The sequence below is a fragment of the Takifugu flavidus genome, unplaced genomic scaffold (genome assembly GCF_003711565.1).
Source record: "Takifugu flavidus isolate HTHZ2018 unplaced genomic scaffold, ASM371156v2 ctg339, whole genome shotgun sequence".
Classification (NCBI taxonomy): domain Eukaryota; kingdom Metazoa; phylum Chordata; class Actinopteri; order Tetraodontiformes; family Tetraodontidae; genus Takifugu; species Takifugu flavidus.
The window spans coordinates 35607-42442 of record NW_026621966.1 but is presented as its reverse complement, the minus strand read 5'-3'; the positions used below and the strand labels follow the sequence as shown (position 1 = coordinate 42442).

The following is a 6836-nucleotide window of genomic DNA, read 5'->3' as shown; positions in this document are numbered from 1 at the left end:
GAGCCTTCAAGGAAGGACACTCATCCTGTAGATATCTTCATGTGCCACAGGTGAACCCAGATCATAATACCATCAAGTTGGTGTAGGTAAAAAACACAAATAAATTCCTACAAATCATCAGTCATGTTGAGCAGCAGTGGGAAAACCTGAAGGACAACATATCAATATGATGTACAACATCGTAACCTTCCTACACTTGTGAAGACAGTGTTCATCCCACTCCCAAAGAAACCAGGAACAAGAGAATGTGGGCTGTTCAGAACAGTCAGACATGAGAGCCACCTCACAAAGTTACTAAGAATCATCATGCTCACACTAAGAAATAAAATTAAACCAGAGATGTAGATTCATAGAGGTCAAAGCTCCATCAGATGGAAAATACACTTTCAGAAGTATTACTTGTTTCATCAATTCTGACCAAAGCGTTCAACACAGTCAATCATGAAGCAATAATCCAGATGCTGAAGCACAGAAACATCGATGGAAAGGATTCACAAATGAGAAAAAAATCTGCAGCAGTGACCAGGAACACTCTCAAATGGAAAAGGATCCTTTACGGCACGTCTCCTTAAGTAAAGGAGGGAAGTGTGGTGACCTTCAAAGAGGAACAAAAATCAGCAGGATTACTAATCTTGAATATAAACAACCTGGGTTTCAGAGTCCACATTTACCGCTAAGCTGTTGAAAGGATCAGACGCTGGTGAACAGGAGCTAAAGGCTTAAACAGCCAGTTGATGAGTACTTGGCTGCAGGTGAAACTGTCGCCAGCAACTGCTGCGGAAAAGTGGCTAAACCACGCCCCCTAGAGAGGGAGTAGAGCTGGTGTCATGGCAACACATAGAACGGGCAACAGTCACAATTCAGAGGGCAACAGATCAGTTTAGATGGAGAGAAATGGTGTCCTGAGCTGAAGGGCACTTGATTAATGTGGTGATAAACCACTCTGGGGGGCTGTTCCGTTTTAGTTTTCTGGGTCTTGGAATGAACAGATTTTAACACTTGATGATATGAACCATTTAATAAACGGAACAATAAGGAGTAAGCCTTCTATTTAATGAGCTAAACTGTCCTGAACTCACTTAGACTGATGATGAACTGCCTGTGGGCTGAGTTAGGACAGGAAATGTGATCCATATGAATGAACAGGTGTTTGAATCGCCAACCCTCCACACACCTTTACACAGTTCCACTGTGAGGCTGCTTCACTTGTCTGTTCACATGTGTCTGTTGAGGTTCACTCCAGTTTCAGCTTTGTCTTTGTCTCGTCCTGTCCTCCCTGTCTCTGACTGTCCCAATCTTAATGTTCCTCATGTGTCTCACCTGTGTCTAATTGTGTCCTCAGTATAAATCTGCTCTCCCTCCTTCCTCCTGGGCTGGACTGGTGTTCCTGGAAGCATCAAGTGTCCCCCTCCTCCTCCTCCTCCTCCTCCTGTCTTGTCGTGTTTCAAAGAGAACAGTTTAGACTTTGGAAGAGCGGAGTGTTGGAGGACCAGAGCAGGATGTAGAGTGGAAACTCCTCACACACGTTAAGATTTCTTGGTCATAACTATTGAACACATTTAATATTTTGGATTTTTAGGCTGCAACTGATTTTGGAGCCAAATATGGGGACAAATTCCCTCCTGGTACACCTCAGACTACAGGATTATCTTCTAGGATGATCTAGAGACAAGATGTTTGGTCGTCCTTCCCTGATCAGGAAGGGAATCCGGGACAAAAACAGCTTGATTATGAATATGTGTGTACTACTCATGATCATGTCAATATGTAAAAAGACCAAAGGGTGCAATGAAGACTAGGTGCCTTGCTAATGGGAACACCAACCCATGACCCATCAGAGGATCTGAACCAATGCCCCGCTTGTCTTAGTGCAGCGTATTTATAGATGATCTCTAATATCTGTGGGTAGAAATCATGTGCGTAGTTCAACAAAGGGTCGAGTCTGCAGGTTTGATGAAACCAATCAAGACACAGTTTGACCAATCAGCTGTCTGAAGACTCAGATCAGGTGATTAAATGAGTCAAGGCTGCTCTGCTGTTGATGTTACAACACAAACCTGCAGCCACACAAACCTTTGTGGAAGAGTTTGAACGTTCCTGCCCTGAGACATTCACCAACATCAGGAAAAAATATTAAAGCTGCTCTTTAAATGTTTGGAGCTAAAAACACATCAGTCTCAACTCAGTGACTATTTAATTTTCGATGAAGTCAATGTTATTTAGTCTGCTTGTTGTGAAGGATCTGATCTTTATTCAAACTACTGTATATTTGCTATAGTTCATCATTGAGAACTGAATGAAAAATCAATAAATGCACAAATCTATCTGTTAAAAATACATTTAGATGTCATCGTGGGGACTTGACATATTCTTGGACTGTAACAAAGCATGTAAAGGAAGGATATTAAAGCTGAGCTTTATTTAGAGAAGAACAGAAACTCTGTGTGGAAGTCAAAAATTTAAAATGCAAATAATTGGGAGAGAAAAGACACAGTGGCAGGCAGGAAACACTGATGGTGAAGCAGCAGATCGAAGAGAAGCTCCTCCTCCTGTCAGTCCCTCTCAGCTCCAGTGGGCTATTAAATTGCTCCTCCAGCACCTCCTCTCCTCATCCTCCAAAGCCTGAATCTGTCAGCAGTAAAGTCACTTTCCAGGTTGATAGTCAGCACACAGTGGCAACATGCTGGAGAGCCTCTGCACTCTCATCACTGCTCTAACATGTGAGGAGGCTGACTTACTGCAGCTCTGAGCTCATGCTGGATTCATCAGTCTGTGTCTTTCTCTTGACTTCATGTCCTCTTGTTGTTTCCAGGTGTGAGTGCTGTGACGGTGCTGACACAGAAGCCCACTGTTGTGTCTCTGAGCAGAGGAGAGTCAGTCACCATGGACTGTAACCTGGGAACTGTTACTGATTCCAGTGCTCGTGGTATAAACAGTTCCAGGAGGAGTTCCTCAGTATGTACTGAGCTGGCGTAGCAGCTGGAGTTCTGTCACATATGGTTCTGGTTTCTCATCTCCAAGATTCACTTCTACTCATCAGTCAACAACAGATTATCGTTTGATGATCAATAATCTGGAGGAGGGAGACTCAGCAGTCTATTACTGTGAAACATGGGACAACTCTGCTAAAGAAGAGGTATCACAGTGATTCAGACTGTGACAAAAACCTCCTCACTCAATACTTCTGCTTTTTAGTGTCTGATACATCAGCTCATGTTCAGTCTCACTAAATTACAAATCAACTCATGTTCACACTCAGTTTCTCAGAGAAACTTTTAGATTGTTGGAAACTTTCTGCTGTTTCATCACTGAAAATAACAAGAACCAAAACCAACTCCCTCACTCATCCTTCATCATCACCATTAAAATACACCTTTAAGTCATCAAAACGACTTTATGGGGAATATGATGAAGAGTTTGTTGATTAAAGTTCTAACAGAGAATCTGTTGTGATGATGATGATGGTGATGATGGTGATGATGATGACGATGATGATAGTGATGATGGTGACGATGATGATGATGGTGTTGATGATGGTGATGATGTGATGAAGATGGTGATGATGATGGTGATGATGATGGTGATGATGGTGATGTTCATGGTGGTGATGATGATGATGATGATGATGATGATATGGTGATGATGATGATGATGGTGATGATGATGATGTGATGATGATGGTGATGATGATGATGGTGATGATGGTGTCACCAGTGAAGGCTGTTCTCATGTCTCAGTGTCTCCACTCATCAGTGACTCTCAGCAGGTTTTTGTACAGCTGTGTGTACAAACTGAATCACTGTGGTATTCGGACCAGGAACCAAGCTGATTGTCACCAGTAAGTACTTTTACACTCAGCAGAAACAACAAAGATTTGATGCTTTTGATACAAACTAGAAGCTTTTTCATAGAAATGTGGAGTGTGGAAATGATTTGAAATATTCTTCTGTTAGTCTTTGACCTGCTTTGATACTTTATCTGTCAGCTAAAGGAAACATCTCCAAAGATTACATCATTTCAATCAGTTTCTCACCAAATATTGTTGAGTTTTCTTCATTTTCACCTGTTTTTAATAACTGCAGAACAGATTTTCGACCTAAACGTATTTTAAATTGACTTTGTTTTTTGGCTCGTGTTTGTTTGATGGAAGTGAGTGAAAGGTTTGGGAAAATTCACCCAAATTAATTCAGTTGCTGAAATTCTCATTTTAAATATATAACTTTAGATTTTTGTATCATTTGCTGGTTATAATTTTACTTTGGTCAAATATTGAATTGATGCTGTTTATGTTCAAAATGACTCTGAAATGGTGTAAAATATCTGGTTTAGTGAGATTTTCCTCATATTGTTGCTGAAGATTGAAGGTTTTATTTGCTCAGTGTGTTTGTGATGTTTTCAACCAAACTCCTAAATTCATTAGTTCCTGTTGAACTTTGTGTGAGTGTGTGAATTTCTTCTTCATGTATCTTCAGGCTCCAGCCTCCCTCCTCCTGTCCTGACAGTCTTCCCTCCGTCCAGAGCTGAGCTCCAGTCCAACAAAGCCACTCTGGTCTGTCTGTCCAGACTCTCTGCACCTTTTGCAGAGGTGAGCTGGTTGCTTGGTGACACTTCAGTGAGCAGCGGGATCTCCACCAGCACTCCTGTCCAACAAGCAGACCAGACTTTCCAAATCAGCAGCCATCTGTCCATCCTGACGTCAGACTGGGACGCGCAGAAGGTTTACACCTGTAAAGTGTCTGTGGGCTCCCAGACTGCAGAGAAAAGCCTCAAGAAGTCCGAGTGTGAAGAATAGTGGAGGAGCAGCAGCACCATTTCACATCTGCTTCTTTAGTCTTTGTGCTGCATCAGCAGCTTCACATGTCAGAGGAGACCAGTCTGCATGCTTGGAATCAATGTTGTCACGCTGAGCTGCTGCTTGGAGCAGCTTTGCAGCTGCTCTTGTTTTTACAATCTTTCAATAAAAACTCATCAAGTTGAAGAAAAAGAACTCTTTCTGTTTATTTGGACTCTTCCAAATGTTGTTTTCAACAATAATCAATAAAAGTTCAGTGATTTTAGTGTCTTGTCTCAGACAACAGAAAAATCAGATCTATAATAAAGTGAAACTGAGTTTTCATGCTTCATCTGTGAAGCGTGGCCTCTGGACGCCTCAGTACTTTCCCAGGATGCACCTGCAGGCCTCCTCACTCATTTATAGCTGCATCTAAATGGAGCTCAAATGTCAGCTGTCTAAAAACAGAGGGAACCGTCTCATCATTAAAAAAATATTATATTTGAAGAAGAATGATTATATTGTTTAATATGTGGAGGACATTTTTGTGTTTAAATGTGACAACAGGATCATCAAGGGTGAAAGACTCGATGTTCCAGATAATTCATGATGTGATCCACGATGATGATACGATCAACACACATCGATCCAGCGATCAACAATCTGGGTTGGATTGATTTTATTCTCTGCAGTTACACTGAGCAACAGTGCATAAATGTATAGATGGCTGCTGATGCCTAAACGGAGCGTTGTCATGACGATAATGTGCTTGAATGCAGGTGAACAGTGAGGTGACATCATAGAACAACCACGTTTCTCCCATCGTTGAAGTCATGAAATTATCTTCTTTTTGTAGGCGTGAGTGGGGTCCTGCTTTAGTGTCTCAGAGGTGGCCGAGTCACTGAAGACTCAATATTTTGTTGGTGTAATCAACCATGTTTAGATCACGGTTCCCCGACGGAACAAGCAAGACTGAGATGTTCTGACCACTTTGGGCTGTTGTTGCCTTCCTCTCCTGATCTGTCAGCTTAGGTGGTGGTGGGGCTTTATCACTGGCAATGCAGCTGCCACCTTCAGTCTGAGTTGTTCTGCTTCTCTTTCTGGTAGTTTGTTGTGTCGCTGGGCTGATTCAGTAGCTGTGATGAGGTCTATCACTGGGACTTGTGGTGTGTGGCAAATTCAGTCCCGTGGTCAGAACTTCCTTTTCTGGCTGGGTAAGGGACCTGTATGATAGGTTTCTGGTCTGGTGTGGGTGTGTTGTAATTCTTGTTTCTCTGTGTCACTTGTTCTGTTCCGTTGTTGCTCTGCCATGACTGTATCCTTTTGAATGTCTGTTTGACGGTTCTTTCCCTTGATGTGCTGGGATTGTTGGGAGCTCTCCTCAAAGTTGATGACTTCCCTTTGAAACATTAATGGAGGTCTGATCTGTCTGATTGTTTTATTTAGAAGTTGATTCTGAGCCTTCTGGAGGATCACTAGGATTACTCTGTGTCCTTTTAGGGTGGATTAAAGGCATAAACTGTTGGAAATTATGCTGTGTTGTCCACAGCTTAGATTGAAGCAGGTGTGGTTTCTAAAATCGGAAAGTTTCTTTTCAAATTCCCAGACCAGTTGCAGGACTTTTCGTCTCAAAAAGCATAGAAACATTTCAGTAAACCAGAAGAGTAAATCTAACTGTGGGATTCCACCAGGTAATTTAGAACTGAAGAAGGTTCTTGGATGAGAGCTAAAACATCTCCAAAAACAAAAGGAAGTCCAAGTGAATTTGTCTGAAACTAAGATTTCTCTTCTCACCCACACCATGAGAGAACAGCTTGAATCCTGCTTCTAACCTTCTAACCTGGCTACCTTTCCACGTGCCCTGGCTAATGTCCCCCTCTAAGTGAATTCAGAACTCAGCACCAGTGTGCCTCAAGGCTGTGTGCTGAGCCCATTCCTCTCCTCTCTTTCTCTTCACCCACAGCTGCAGACCTGTACATGGATCCAGCTCCATCATCAAGTTTTGGACGACGCCACGGTGATTGGTCTCATCAGCAACAACGAAGAGACGGCCTATGGAGAAGAG

The 6836-nt window shown here is 42.3% G+C and overlaps 1 pseudogene; it reads left to right on the top strand.

Annotated features, from left to right (window-relative positions):
* The first annotated feature begins 2620 nt into the window (after positions 1 to 2620).
* LOC130520293 (immunoglobulin lambda-1 light chain-like) lies at positions 2621 to 4814 on the top strand (annotated as a pseudogene).
* Positions 4815 to 6836: the final 2022 nt, after the last annotated feature.